Genomic DNA, 17,622 nt, shown 5'->3' with positions numbered 1-17,622 from the left:
CCCCACTATGGAAAGAGGAGACTCAGCTACAAACTAATATGACCCCACTATGGAAAGAGGAGACTCTCAGATACAAACTATATGACACCACTATGGAAAGGGGAGACTCTCAGCTACAAACTAATATGACCCCACTATGGAAAGAGGAGACTCTCAGATACAAAACTAATATGACCCCACTATGGAAAGAGGAGACTCAGCTACAAACTAACATGACCCCACTATGGAAAGAGGAGACTCTCAGATACAAACTAATATGACCCCACTATGGAAAGAGGAGACTCTCAGATACAAAATAATAGGACACCACTATGGAAAGGGGAGACTCTCAGCTACAAACTAATATGACCCCACTATGGAAAGGGGAGACTCTCAGATACAAACTAATATGACCCACTATGGAAAGAGGAGACTCAGCTACAAACTAATATGACCACACTATGGAAAGAGGAGACTCAGCTACAAACTAATATGACCCCACTATGGAAAGGGAGGCTCTCAGCTACAAACTAATATTGACCCCACTATGGAAAGGGGAGACTCTCAGATACAAACTAATATGACCCCACTATGGAAAGAGGAGACTCTCAGCTACAAACTAATATGACCCCACTATGGAAAGGGGAGACTCTCAGATACAAACTAATATGACCCCACTATGGAAAGAGGAGACTCAGCTACAAACTAATATGACCACACTATGGAAAGAGGAGACTCAGCTACAAACTAATATGACCCCACTATGGAAAGGGGAGGCTCTCAGCTACAAACTAATATGACCCCACTATGGAAAGGGGAGACTCTCAGATACAAACTAATATGACCCCACTATGGAAAGAGGAGACTCTCAGCTACAAACTAATATGACCCCACTATGGAAAGAGGAGACTCTCAGATACAAACTAATATGACCCCACTATGGAAAGAGGAGACTCAGCTACAAACTAATATGACCCCACTATGGAAAGAGGAGACTCTCAGCTACAAACTAATATGACCCCACTATGGAAAGAGGAGACTCTCAACTACAAACTAATATGACCCCACTATGGAAAGAGGAGACTCAGATACAAACTAATATGACCCCACTATGGAAAGGGGAGACTCTCAGCTACAAACTAATTTGACCCCACTATGGAAAGAGGAGACTCAGCTACAAACTAATATGACCCCACTATGTAAAGAGGAGACTCTCAGATACAAACTAATATGACCCCACTATGGAAAGAGGAGACTCAGCTACAAACTAATATGACCCCACTATGGAAAGGGGAGACTCTCAGATACAAACTAATATGACCCCACTATGGAAAGAGGAGACTCTCAGCTACAAACTAATTTGACCCCACTATGGAAATAGGAGACTCTCAGCTACAAACTAATATGACCCCACTATGGAAAGAGGAGACTCTCAGATACAAACTAATATGACCCCACTATGGAAAGAGGAGACTCAGCTACAAACTAATATGACCCCACTATGGAAAGAGGAGACTCTCAGATACAAACTAATATGACCCCACTATGGAAAGGGGAGACTCTCAGCTACAAACTAATATGACCCCACTATGGAAAGAGGAGACTCTCAGCTACAAACTAATATGACCCCACTATGGAAAGAGGAGACTCAGCTACAAACTAACATGACCCCACTATGGAAAGAGGAGACTCAGATACAAACTAATATGACCCCACTATGGAAAGAGGAGACTCTCAGATACAAACTAATATGACACCACTATGGAAAGGGGAGACTCTCAGCTACAAACTAATATGACCCCACTATGGAAAGGGGAGACTCTCAGATACAAACTAATATGACCCCACTATGGAAAGAGGAGACTCAGCTACAAACTAATATGACCACACTATGGAAAGAGGAGACTCAGCTACAAACTAATATGACCCCACTATGGAAAGGGGAGGCTCTCAGCTACAAACTAATATGACCCCACTATGGAAAGGGGAGACTCTCAGATACAAACTAATATGACCCCACTATGGAAAGAGGAGACTCAGCTACAAACTAATATGACCCCACTATGGAAAGAGGAGTCTCAGATACAAACTAATATGACCCCACTATGGAAAGAGGAGACTCAGCTACAAACTAATTTGACCCCACTATGGAAAGAGGAGACTCAGCTACAATCTAATATGACCCCACTATGGAAAGAGGGGACTCTCAGATACAAACTAATATGACCCCACGATGGAAAGAGGAGACTCTCAGCTACAAACTAATATGACCCCACTATGGAAAGAGGAGACTCAGATACAAACTAATATGACCCCACTATGGAAAGGGGAGACTCTCAGCTACAAACTAATATGACCCCACTATGGAAAGAGGAGACTCAGCTACAAACTAATATGACCCCACTATGGAAAGGGGAGACTCTCAGCTACAAACTAATATGACCCCACTATGGAAATAGGAGACTCTCAGCTACAAACTAATATGACCCCACTATGGAAAGAGGAGACTCAGCTACAAACTAATATGACCCCACTATGGAAATAGGAGACTCAGCTACAAACTAATATGACACCACTATGGAAAGAGGAGACTCTCAGATACAAACTAATATGACCCCACTATGGAAAGAGTAGACTATCAGCTACAAACTAATATGACCCCACTATGGAAAGAGGAGACTCTCAGCTACAAACTAATATGACCCCACTATGGAAAGAGGAGACTCAGCTACAAACTAATATGACCCCACTATGGAAAGAGGAGACTCAGCTACAAACTAATATGACCCCACTATGGAAAGAGGAGACTCTCAGATACAAACTAATATGACCCCACTATGGAAAGAGGAGACTCAGCTACAAACTAATATGACCCCACTATGGAAAGAGGAGACTCTCAGCTACAAACTAATATGACCCCACTATGGAAAGAGGAGACTCAGCTACAAACTAATATGACCCCACTATGGAAAGAGGAGTCTCAGATACAAACTAATATGACCCCACTATGGAAAGAGGAGACTCAGCTACAAACTAATTTGACCCCACTATGGAAAGAGGAGACTCAGCTACAATCTAATATGACCCCACTATGGAAAGAGGGGACTCTCAGATACAAACTAATATGACCCCACGATGGAAAGAGGAGACTCTCAGCTACAAACTAATATGACCCCACTATGGAAAGAGGAGACTCAGATACAAACTAATATGACCCCACTATGGAAAGGGGAGACTCTCAGCTACAAACTAATATGACCCCACTATGGAAAGAGGAGACTCAGCTACAAACTAATATGACCCCACTATGGAAAGGGGAGACTCTCAGCTACAAACTAATATGACCCCACTATGGAAATAGGAGACTCTCAGCTACAAACTAATATGACCCCACTATGGAAAGAGGAGACTCAGCTACAAACTAATATGACCCCACTATGGAAAGGGGAGACTCAGCTACAAACTAATATGACCCCACTATGGAAAGGGGAGACTCTCAGCTACAAACTAATATGACCCCACTATGGAAAGAGGAGACTCTCAGCTACAAACTAATATGACCCCACTATGGAAAGGGGAGACTCTCAGCTACATACTAATATGACCCCACTATGGAAATGGGGAGACTCTCAGCTACAAACTAATATGACCCCACTATGGAAAGAGGAGACTCTAAGCTACAAACTAATATGACCCCACTATGGAAAGAGGAGACTCAGCTACAAACTAATATGACCCCACTATGGAAAGAGGAGACTCAGCTACAAACTAATATGACCCCACTATGGAAATAGGAGACTCAGCTACAAACTAATATGACCCCACTATGGAAAGAGGAGACTCTCAGCTACAAACTAATATGACCCCACTATGGAAAGGGGAGACTCTCAAATACAAACTAATATGACCCCACTATGGAAATAGGAGACTCTCAGCTACAAACTAATATGACCCCACTATGGAAAGAGGAGACTCAGATACAAACTAATATGACCCCACTATGGAAAGAGGAGACTCTCTGATACAAACTAATATGACCCCACTATGGAAAGAGGAGACTCAGCTACAAACTAATATGACCCCACTATGGAAAGGGGAGACTCTCAGCTATAAACTAATATTACCCCACTATGGAAAGAGGAGACTCTCAGATACAAACTAATATGACCCCACTATGGAAAGGGGAGGCTCTCAGCTACAAACTAATATGACCCCACTATGGAAAGAGGAGACTCTCAGCTACAAACTAATATGACCCCACTATGGAAAGAGGAGACTCAGCTACAAACTAATATGACCCCACTATGGAAAGAGGAGACTCTCAGCTACAAACTAATATGACCCCACTATGGAAAGAGGAGACTCTCAGATACAAACTAATATGACCCCACTATGGAAAGAGGAGACTCAGCTACAAACTAATATGACCCCACTATGGAAAGGGGAGACTCTCAGCTACAAACTAATATGACCCCACTATGGAAAGAGGAGACTCTCAGCTACAAACTAATATGACCCCACTATGGAAAGGGGAGACTCTCAGATACAAACTAATATGACCCCACTATGGAAAGGGGAGACTCTCAGATACAAACTAATATGACCCCACTATGGAAAGAGGAGACTCAGCTACAAACTAATATGACCCCACTATGGAAAGGGGAGACTCTCAGATACAAACTAATATGACCCCACTATGGAAAGAGGAGACTCTCAGTTACAAACTAATATGACCCCACTATGGAAAGAGGAAACTCAGCTACAAACTAATATGACCCCACTATGGAAAGAGGAGACTCTCAGATACAAACAAATATGACCCCACTATGGAAAGGGGAGACTCTCAGCTACAAACTAATATGACCCCACTATGGAAAGGGGAGACTCTCAGATACAAACTAATATGACCCCACTATGGAAAGAGGAGACTCAGATACAAACTAATTTGACCCCACTATGGAAAGAGGAGACTCAGCTACAAACTAATATGACCCCACTATGGAAAGAGGAGACTCTCAGCTACAAACTAATATGACCCCACTATGGAAAGAGGAGACTCAGCTACAAACTAATATGACCCCACTATGGAAAGGGGAGACTCAGATACAAACTAATATGACCCCACTATGGAAAGAGGAGACTCTCAGATACAAACTAATATGACCCCACTATGGAAAGAGGAGACTCAGCTACAAACTAATATGACCCCACTATGGAAAGGGGAGACTCTCAGCTACAAACTAATATGACCCCACTATGGAAAGAGGAGACTCAGCTACAAACTAATATGACCCCACTATGGAAAGGGGAGACTCAGATACAAACTAATATGACCCCACTATGGAAAGAGGAGACTCTCAGATACAAACTAATATGACCCCAATATGGAAAGGGGAGACTCTCAGATACAAACTAATATGACCCCACTATGGAAAGGGGAGACTCTCAACTACAAACTAATATGACCCCACTATGGAAAGAGGAGACTCAGCTACAAACTAATATGACCCCACTATGGAAAGAGGAGACTCTCAGCTACAAACTAATTTGACCCCACTATGGAAAGAGGAGACTCTCAGCTACAAACTAATATGACCCCACTATGGAAAGAGGAGACTCAGCTACAAACTAATATGACCCCACTATGGAAAGAGGAGACTCTCAGCTACAAACTAATATGACCCCACTATGGAAAGAGGAGACTCAGCTACAAACTAATATGACCCCACTATGGAAAGGGGAGACTCTCAGATACAAACTAATATGACCCCACTATGGAAAGAGGAGACTCTCAGTTACAAACTAATATGACCCCACTATGGAAAGAGGAGACTCAACTACAAACTAATATGACCCCACTATGGAAAGAGGAGACTCTCAGATACAAACAAATATGACCCCACTATGGAAAGGGGAGACTCTCAGCTACAAACTAATATGACCCCACTATGGAAAGGGGAGACTCTCAGATACAAACTAATATGACCCCACTATGGAAAGAGGAGACTCAGATACAAACTAATTTGACCCCACTATGGAAAGAGGAGACTCAGCTACAAACTAATATGACCCCACTATGGAAAGAGGAGACTCTCAGCTACAAACTAATATGACCCCACTATGGAAAGAGGAGACTCAGCTACAAACTAATATGACCCCACTATGGAAAGGGGAGACTCAGATACAAACTAATATGACCCCACTATGGAAAGAGGAGACTCTCAGATACAAACTAATATGACCCCACTATGGAAAGAGGAGACTCAGCTACAAACTAATATGACCCCACTATGGAAAGGGGAGACTCTCAGCTACAAACTAATATGACCCCACTATGGAAAGAGGAGACTCAGCTACAAACTAATATGACCCCACTATGGAAAGGGGAGACTCAGATACAAACTAATATGACCCCACTATGGAAAGAGGAGACTCTCAGATACAAACTAATATGACCCCAATATGGAAAGGGGAGACTCTCAGATACAAACTAATATGACCCCACTATGGAAAGGGGAGACTCTCAACTACAAACTAATATGACCCCACTATGGAAAGAGGAGACTCAGCTACAAACTAATATGACCCCACTATGGAAAGAGGAGACTCTCAGCTACAAACTAATTTGACCCCACTATGGAAAGAGGAGACTCAGCTACAAACTAATATGACCCCACTATGGAAAGAGGAGACTCAGCTACAAACTAATATGACCCCACTATGGAAAGAGGAGACTCTCAGCTACAAACTAATATGACCCCACTATGGAAAGAGGAGACTCAGCTACAAACTAATATGACCCCACTATGGAAAGAGGAGACTCTCAGATACAAACTAATATGACACCACTATGGAAAGGGGAGACTCTCAGCTACAAACTAATATGACCCCACTATGGAAAGAGGAGACTCTCAGCTACAAACTAATATGACCCCACTATGGAAAGAGGAGACTCAGCTACAAACTAACATGACCCCACTATGGAAAGAGGAGACTCTCAGATACAAACTAATATGACCCCACTATGGAAAGAGGAGACTCTCAGATACAAACTAATATGACACCACTATGGAAAGGGGAGACTCTCAGCTACAAACTAATATGACCCCACTATGGAAAGGGGAGACTCTCAGATACAAACTAATATGACCCCACTATGGAAAGAGGAGACTCAGCTACAAACTAATATGACCACACTATGGAAAGAGGAGACTCAGCTACAAACTAATATGACCCCACTATGGAAAGGGGAGGCTCTCAGCTACAAACTAATATGACCCCACTATGGAAAGGGGAGACTCTCAGATACAAACTAATATGACCCCACTATGGAAAGAGGAGACTCAGCTACAAACTAATATGACCCCACTATGGAAAGAGGAGACTCTCAGATACAAACTAATATGACCCCACTATGGAAAGAGGAGACTCAGCTACAAACTAATATGACCCCACTATGGAAAGAGGAGACTCTCAGCTACAAACTAATATGACCCCACTATGGAAAGAGGAGACTCTCAACTACAAACTAATATGACCCCACTATGGAAAGAGGAGACTCAGATACAAACTAATATGACCCCACTATGGAAAGGGGAGACTCTCAGCTACAAACTAATTTGACCCCACTATGGAAAGAGGAGACTCAGCTACAAACTAATATGACCCCACTATGTAAAGAGGAGACTCTCAGATACAAACTAATATGACCCCACTATGGAAAGAGGAGACTCTCAGCTACAAACTAATTTGACCCCACTATGGAAATAGGAGACTCTCAGCTACAAACTAATATGACCCCACTATGGAAAGAGGAGACTCTCAGATACAAACTAATATGACCCCACTATGGAAAGAGGAGACTCAGCTACAAACTAATATGACCCCACTATGGAAAGAGGAGACTCTCAGATACAAACTAATATGACCCCACTATGGAAAGGGGAGACTCTCAGCTACAAACTAATATGACCCCACTATGGAAAGAGGAGACTCTCAGCTACAAACTAATATGACCCCACTATGGAAAGAGGAGACTCAGCTACAAACTAACATGACCCCACTATGGAAAGAGGAGACTCAGATACAAACTAATATGACCCCACTATGGAAAGAGGAGACTCTCAGATACAAACTAATATGACACCACTATGGAAAGGGGAGACTCTCAGCTACAAACTAATATGACCCCACTATGGAAAGGGGAGACTCTCAGATACAAACTAATATGACCCCACTATGGAAAGAGGAGACTCAGCTACAAACTAATATGACCACACTATGGAAAGAGGAGACTCAGCTACAAACTAATATGACCCCACTATGGAAAGGGGAGGCTCTCAGCTACAAACTAATATGACCCCACTATGGAAAGGGGAGACTCTCAGATACAAACTAATATGACCCCACTATGGAAAGAGGAGACTCAGCTACAAACTAATATGACCCCACTATGGAAAGGGGAGGCTCTCAGCTACAAACTAATATGACCCCACTATGGAAAGGGGAGACTCTCAGATACAAACTAATATGACCCCACTATGGAAAGAGGAGACTCTCAGCTACAAACTAATATGACCCCACTATGGAAAGAGGAGACTCTCAGATACAAACTAATATGACCCCACTATGGAAAGAGGAGACTCAGCTACAAACTAATATGACCCCACTATGGAAAGAGGAGACTCTCAGCTACAAACTAATATGACCCCACTATGGAAAGAGGAGACTCTCAACTACAAACTAATATGACCCCACTATGGAAAGAGGAGACTCAGATACAAACTAATATGACCCCACTATGGAAAGGGGAGACTCTCAGCTACAAACTAATTTGACCCCACTATGGAAAGAGGAGACTCAGCTACAAACTAATATGACCCCACTATGTAAAGAGGAGACTCTCAGATACAAACTAATATGACCCCACTATGGAAAGAGGAGACTCTCAGCTACAAACTAATATGACCCCACTATGGAAAGGGGAGACTCTCAGATACAAACTAATATGACCCCACTATGGAAAGAGGAGACTCTCAGCTACAAACGAATTTGACCCCACTATGGAAAGGGGAGACTCAGCTACAAACTAATATGACCCCACTATGGAAAGAGGAGACTCAGCTACAAACTAATTTGACCCCACTATGGAAAGAGGAGACTCTCAGCTACAAACTAATATGACCCCACTATGGAAAGAGGAGACTCTCAGATACAAACTAATATGACCCCACTATGGAAAGAGGAGACTCTCAGCTACAAACTAATATGACCCCACTATGGAAAGGGGAGACTCTCAGCTACAAACTAATTTGACCCTACTACAAATTATTTTTTTTTATTTATTATTAAAAAACATATATTTAACCTTTATTTAACCAGGTAGGCCAGTTGAGAACATGTTCTCATTTACAATTGCGACCTGGTCGAGATAAAGCAAAGCAGTTCGACACATACAACAACACAGAGTTACACATGGAGTAAACAAACATACAGTCAATAACACAATAGAAAAATGTATATACAGTGTGTGCAAATGTAGTAAGATTAGGGAGGTAAGGCAATAAAAAGGCCATAGTGGCAAAATAATTACAGTTTAGTATTAACTATGGAGTGATAGATGTGCAGATGATGATGTACAAGTAGAGATGCTGGGGTGCACAAGAGCAAACAATAAACAAAAATATGGGGATGAGGTAGTTGGGCAGGCTATTTACAGATGGGCTGTGTACAGGTGCAATGATCGGTAAGCTGCTCTGACAGCCGATGCTTAAGTTTGTGAGGGAGATATAAGTCTCCAGCTTCAGAGATTTTTGAAATTCGTTCCAGTCATTGGCAGCAGAGAACTGGAAGGAGAGGCGGCCAAAGGGGAAGTTGGCTTTGGGGATGACCAGTGAAATATACCTGCTGGAGCGTGTGCTATGGGTGGGTGTTGCCATGGTGACCAGTGAGATGAGATAAGGTGGGGCTTTACCTAGCAAAGACTTATAGATGACCTGGAACCAGTGGGTTTGGCGACGAATATGTAGCGAGGGCCAGCCAACGAGAGCATACACTTTGCAGTGGTGGGTAGTATATGGGGCTTTGGTGACAAAACGGATGGCACTGTGATAGACTGCATCTCATTTGCTGAGTAGAGTGTTGGAGGCTATTTTATAGATGACATCGCCGAAGTCAAGGATCGGTAGGATAGTCAGTTTTACGAGGGTATGTTTAGCAGCAAGAGTGAAGGTGGCTTTGTTGCAAAATAGGAAGCCGATTGTAGATTTAATTTTGGATTGGAGATGCTTAATGTGAGTCTGGAGGGAGCATTTACAGTCTAACCAGACACCTAGGTATTTGTAGTTGTCCACATATTCTAAGTCAGAACCGTCCAGAGTAGTGATGCTTGACGGGCTGGTGGGTGCAGGCAGCGATTGACAAGGGTCCTAAAATTGAAAATCAAAATAGCTTAATTCTCCATCTAAAACTCTAAAAATTATATTTATTAGTAGAACCCCCCCCCTTTTAGAGGAGATATTGAACTATACAGTTATTAAACCATATAGATATTAAACTACATATATATTAAACCATACAGATATTAAACCATATAGATATTAAACAATATAGATATTAAACTATATAGATATTAAACTATATAGATATTAAACTATACAGATATTAAACCATACATATATTAAACCATATAGATATTACACTATATAGATATTAAACTACATATATATTAAACCATACAGATATTAAACCATATAGATATTAAACAATATAGATATTAAACTATATAGATATTAAACAATATAGATATTAAACTATACAGATATTAAACCATACATATATTAAACCATATAGATATTAAACCATATAGATTTTAAACTATATTGAAATTAAACCATATATATATTAAATTATGTAGATGTTAAAACATACAGATATTTAATTCTATTGAAATTAAATCATATATATATTAAACCATACAGACATTCAATTATATAGATATTAAACAATATAGATATTAAGCTATACAGATAATAAACCATTAGGAATATTAAACCATATAGATACTAAACTATATAGATATTAAACTATATTGAAATTAAACCATATAGATATTAAACCATACAGATAATAAACTATATAGATTTTAAATCATTCAGATATTAAACTTTATAGATATTTAACTATATAGATATTAAACTATATAGATATTAAACTATACAGATATTTAACCTATAGATATTAAACTGCACAGATATTTAACCTATAGATATTAAACCATATTGATATTAATCTTTATAGATATTAAACCATATAGATATTATAGAGATATTTTTTATGTAAAAAATATATTTATATTGAATATTCGAAACTTGCAGTGAAGCCACTCAACAACTACACCATACCAGTCATCCAGACTCCCATTCAGAGCGACACACAGAAGCATCCAGGGTCAATGCCCGGGCCAAAAAACGTGAACCCGAACCCTCCAAGATCCCCCCTACAGTTCCCCAATAGCTGTCCCTCAACCATCCGAGACCCTTCCCACAGTCCCCCCAGGAAGAAAAATAAAAAATACAATCATGTATTAATAACAATTAAACCCCCCCCCCCCCCCAAATCACCAACAACCAAGAGATCCCACTTGTCTCCAGAAAATGAGACATGGCTATCTGCACAAAGGCAAAAAGGCAATTTTTAAACAATGGATGAGCTTTTTTTAGTAATCTACTTGAGAACCATTTAGGGATCAAATAAATCTTTTGAATAAGTGTAGCTTTCAGAGAGAGGTTTAGTCCTTTGATATTTAATCATCTCAACCCACCCAATTCATATTCATTATATAGATAGGCACGCTTTATTTTGTCTGGTTTAGTGTCCCAGATAAAGTGAAATATTTTTTGCTCATATGATTTGAAAAAAGAATCATCAGGAGTAGGCAGCTCCATCAGTAAGTGAGTAAACTGAGATATGACTAAGGAGTTAATCAGGGCAAATTTTCCATAAATAGACAGGTATTTACCTCTCCATGGTTGCAGGATCGTGTCTATTTTTACAAGTTTTCTATTGAAATTCATTGTGGAGAGCTTATTTATATATTTTGTGATATGAATACCAAGTATGTCTACTTCACCATCAGCCCATTTTATAGGTAAACGGCAGGGTAATGTAAAAGTTGTATTTTTTAAGGATCCAATACGTAATATTGTACACTTATCATAATTAGGTTTTAGTCCAGAGAGTACAGAAAAGTTATCTAGATCTCCAATGAGACATTGCAGGGATCTAGCTTGCGGACTTAATATAAAACTTGAGTCATCGGCATACATGGACACCTTTGTTTTTAAGCCTTGGATTTCTATTCCTCTAATGTTGTTATTGGATCTGATTTTAATAGCTAGCATTTCGATGGCCATAACGAATAGATATGGTGACAGCGGACACCCCTGTTTAACTCCTCTTAAGTAGCCGTTATTTACTATTTTACGCCTGGGGTTGCTATACATTATTTTTACCCATTTTATAACAGAATTACCTAACTTGAAATAATCCTGGCATTTATAAATAAAATCCAGTCTTACTTTATCAAATGCCTTTTCAAAATCCGCTATAAATACCATTCCTGGCTTCTTAGATGTTTCACGATGTTCTATTATTTCTAATAGTTGTCATATATTTTCTTCAATGTATCGTCCATGAAAAAACCTGTCTGCTCAGGATGAACAATACGTGGTAAAACCCTTTTAAATCTGACTCCTATGCATTTTGCTAGTACTTTTGCATCACAACATTGAAGTGTAAGGGGCCTCCAGTTTTTTAGATAGACTGGGTCTTTATATTTGCCATCTGGGTCTTGTTTAATAATAGAGAAATCAGACCTTCCTGCTGAGTACCTGACAGACTACCATTTATATAGGAGTAGTTAAAACAATCTAACAATGGAGTTTTTAGTCTATCAAAAAATACTTGATATACCTCTACTGGTATGCCATCAAGCCTGGGGGTATTTCCAGACTGAAAGGATGTAATAGCCTCAAAAGGTTCTTCCTCTGTAATTTGACACCAGAGCATCAGCCTTTGCACTGATCTTTCTGTACATTTGTTATTTTTCCATTTTCTATATTATTTGGAAATAATTCCTTACCATAATCTTCATTCAGTGGGAAAGGATGAGACGGAAAAGAGAACATCTGCCTAAAATAAAATAATTAGCTTCCTCTTTTAAAATATCAATCGGAGAATCATAGATGATTACGTCTTCAGAAACGAGTTTCTGTCAATTCTTTTTGTTAGCTCCTCTATTGGAGATTCAGGAAGAATTTAGTGCATTTTTCTCCATATTCCATCCAGTTTGCTTTATTTTTGTAATAGATTACATTAGATCGTTCTTGAATAAGTTTCTCAAGTTCTTTTAGTTTTTCCTCCAACTTATTTTGTATCTCTGTAGTATCGTTTTTATTGCTATCTACCTGTACTATCAGTTCATGGATTTCCTTAGTCTTGTCTCTTTGGCCAGAAACTGCTTTTTATTATTGATAAATATTGAATTGAATGAATTGAATGAAGGTACATTTAAAGGTATCCCAGACAATAAGGGGATTTGCTGAGCCTATATTATACTGGAAAAATTCAGTTATAAATTATTTTGTCTTAGTTAAAAATAAACTTTAACAGTAAACTTTGATAAAATTTCCAATATCCCCGTCCACGTGGAAAACCTATAAGAGTTATGTGAATGCCAATTAGATGATGATCCGATCACATTCTGTCTCCTATTAAAACATTTTTAGCCTTTGATGCAAGAGAGAAAGAGACAAGAAAGTAGTCAAGATGACTAGCTTCATGTATATCTCACTAGGTCTGGGGTTTTTTGTCTCCAAATATCCACTATTTCTAATATTTGTGATTTCCTAAAGAGGTGATGATAGTTTGTAGTGATTACTTTTACGGTCCCAGAGCTGACAAGGTAAAAAAAAAAAAAAATCTGTCGTTCTGCCCCTGTACAAGGCAGTTAACCCACCGTTCCTAGGCCGTCATTGAAAATAAAAATGTTTTCTTAACTGACTTGCCTAGTTAAATAAAGGTTAAATAAAACACTGTGTTACAGTCTCCTACCATAATAATTAGATCATGTGTTGCCTGTAAGTTCAATAAATTGGTATAAATGTTTTCGAAGAAGTGTGGATCATCCTGATTTGGACCATATAGATTAATGAGCCAAATCTCTTTTTCGTCCTCTTTCATATTTAAAAGGATCCATCTTCCTTTGCGAGTCATTCCTGACTAATTGCACATTCAGATCGAAATTTTTGTTAATTAATATCATCACACCCTTTGACCGAAAAAATATTTCACCACCCTATTCCTTTTTCCACGCAACTTCATATATGTAGAGTGAGTTTCCTGTAAACAGTATATGTTATATTCCTTTCCTTTTAGCCATGTAAAGACTGATTTTCGATTTTAAATAATCTGCTGAACTGTTACAATTATAAATGGCAATACTTATTTCACCCCTTACCATAACTAGATAACAAAATACTATTCTCAGTCTAAATTGACCATAATTATAATAAGTTACTGCCATCTATAGAGATATTAAAAATATATAGATATTAAACTATATAGATATTAAACCATATAGATATTAAACCATATAGATATGAAACTATACAGATATTAAACTATATAGACATTAAACTATATAGATATTAAACCATATAGATATTGAACTATATAGATATTAAATTCTATAGATATTAAACCATATAGATATTGAACTGTATAGATATTAAACCATAGAGATATTAAACTATACAAATATTAAACTATATAGACATTAAACTATATAGATATTAAACCATATAGATATTGAACTATATAGATATTAAACCATATAGATATTAAACTATACAGATATTAAACCATATAGATATTAAAATATACAGATATTAAAATATATAGATATTAAACTATACAGATATTAAACCATATAGATATTAAACTATATAGATATTAAAATGTACAGATATTAAACCATATAGATATTAAACTATATAGATATTAAAATGTACAGATATTAAACTATATAGATATTAAACTATATAGATATTAAACGATATAGATATTAAACTATACAGATGTTAAACTATTCAGATATTAAACCATATAGATAATATTAAACTCACAGAGTAGAAGACGGGTGCGTTCCATCTCAGCGTGTCGATTACTAACTCTCTAAACTCTAGTGACTTGTAGCCTGTCAAACCCCCCACACCACCTCTCCTCTCCACCCATCTGTACTTCCTCTCTGCTGAGAGGATGTGAAAGATGTGCATTACAGAAGGAAGGGGCCTAGCGAGAAGAGAGACACAGAGAGAGAAGAGTGATAGAGAAAAGAAAAAAGAAAAGAAAAAAAGAAGAAAGAGAAAGAGTGCTAGAGAGGAAGAGGAAGAAAGAGAGAGAATCATGTTTAAAGTGTTGATAACTGTATCTCTGATTGAACCATGTTGTAAAGTGTTGATAACTGTATCTCTGATTGAACCATGTTGTAAAGTGCTGATAACTGTATCTCTGATTGAACCATGTTGTAAAGTGCTGATAACTGTATCTCTGATTGAACCATGTTGTAAAGTGTTGATAACTGTATCTCTGATTGAACCATGTTGTAAAGTGTTGATTACTGTATCTCTGATTGAACCATGTTCTAAAGTGTTGATAACTGTCTGTTTAGGTGAAACCAGGGTACCCAGGAAGACACACCAAGACCAATTAGGTGAGTTTCTACCTTACATCACAACAGCTGCAGGGTCACAATATGGTATTCTGAACACAGTGTGTACTATATTATATTACCTCTTAGTAGAAGTAGATAGTAGGATGGATTAGAGTCAACTACCACAATATGGTATTCTGAACACAGTGTGTACTATATTATATTACCTCTTAGTAGAAGTAGATAGTAGGATGGATTAGAGTCAACTACCAAAATACTGATATGAATACATGCATTTAAGAGTAAATAGCCCTGGTATTGATGAGGAGTAAATAGCCCTGGTATTGATGAGGAGTAAATAGCCCTGGTATTGAGGAGGAGTAAATAGCCGTGGTATTGATGAGGAGTAAATAGCCGTGGTATTGATGAGGAGTAAATAGCCCTGGTATTGATGAGGAGTAAATAGCCCTGGTATTGAGGAGGAGTAAATAGCCGTGGTATTGATGAGGAGTAAATACACTTTTGACTAGTAAATCATGTGATATGATTTCCATTTCTAAGTGGTTCTGTATTGGATAAGTAAATACATGGCCACACTGATGAACTACTTCTGTGTTGAACAGGTGATCATGATGAAGAAGAGTGAGGCTGAGATCACCTGATCACCATAACAACCATCAGAATGGAACTCATGGAATTCTAATATAGAACTGTGAGTCACAATGCTGTATGTTGTTACATTGTAGCTCCCCCTGCTGGAACAATAGTGGCATTTGATCAAATGTGATCTATTAACTGATACATGTATTATTCTGATTGGAATGTGTTTTAATATAATGTGTGTTGTATTATTCATTCAGCAGCTTTAACATCAGTCATATACTGGTCATATACTGTATAGCATTATGGTTGATACATTGTAAATGCCTTCACTTTTCATGTCTATACAGATCAACTGATAGGTGTTGAGGTTCAGGCATTATTGTTACAGGTTCAGTATAATGTTATACCGTTACATGTTACAGAGATAGAAAACATACAGGAGAGGAGAATTCAATTATTACAATTATTATCTTTATTTTCCCATTTTGGTCTCTATATTAGTTCATTAGTTTGTTTAAACATGAACTAATGTAGGCCTTTTATTTTATTGTGGTTGTTTTGTGCAAACCATTATTTGTCAATTAATCATCTACAGTGACAAGAAGAAGTATGTGACAGTGCAGAATGCTCAATGAGGTTAAGAAGAATCCTAGTCTGTCAGCTAAAGACTTACAGAAATCTCTGGAACATGCTAACATCTCTGTTGACGAGTCTACGATACGTAAAACACTAAACAATAATGGTGTTCATAGGAGGACACCACGGAAGAAGCCACTGCTGTCCAAAAAAACCATTGCTGCACATCTCTGAAGATGTGATCTGATGATGCAAAAGAGCCTCTGGATGTTCCACAGCCCTACTGGCAAAATGTTATGAGGACAGATGGAACTACAGTTGATTTGTTTGGAAGGAACACAACACTGTGTGGAGAGAACAAAAGGCACAGCACACCAACATCAAAACCTCATCCCAACTGTAAAGTCTGGTGGAGGGAGCATCATGGTTTGGGGCTGCTTTGCTGCCTCAGGGCCTGGACAGCTTGATATCATCTATGGAGAAATGAATTCCCCAGTTTTTCAAGACATTTTGTAGGAGAATGTAAGGCTATCTGTCCGCCAATTGAAGCTCAGCAGAAGTTGGGTGATGCAACAGGACAACGACCCAAAACACAGAAGTAAATCAACAACAGAATGGCTTCAACAGAAGAAAATACACCTTCTGGAGCGGCCCAGTCAGAGTCCTGACCTCAACCCGATTGAGATGCTGTCGCATGACCTCGAGAGAACGGTTCACACCAGACATCCCAAGAATATTGCTGAACTGAAACA

This window comes from Salvelinus namaycush, unplaced genomic scaffold, assembly GCF_016432855.1.
Source record: "Salvelinus namaycush isolate Seneca unplaced genomic scaffold, SaNama_1.0 Scaffold51, whole genome shotgun sequence".
NCBI lineage: Eukaryota > Metazoa > Chordata > Actinopteri > Salmoniformes > Salmonidae > Salvelinus > Salvelinus namaycush.
Note: the sequence above shows the minus strand (reverse complement) of the source record.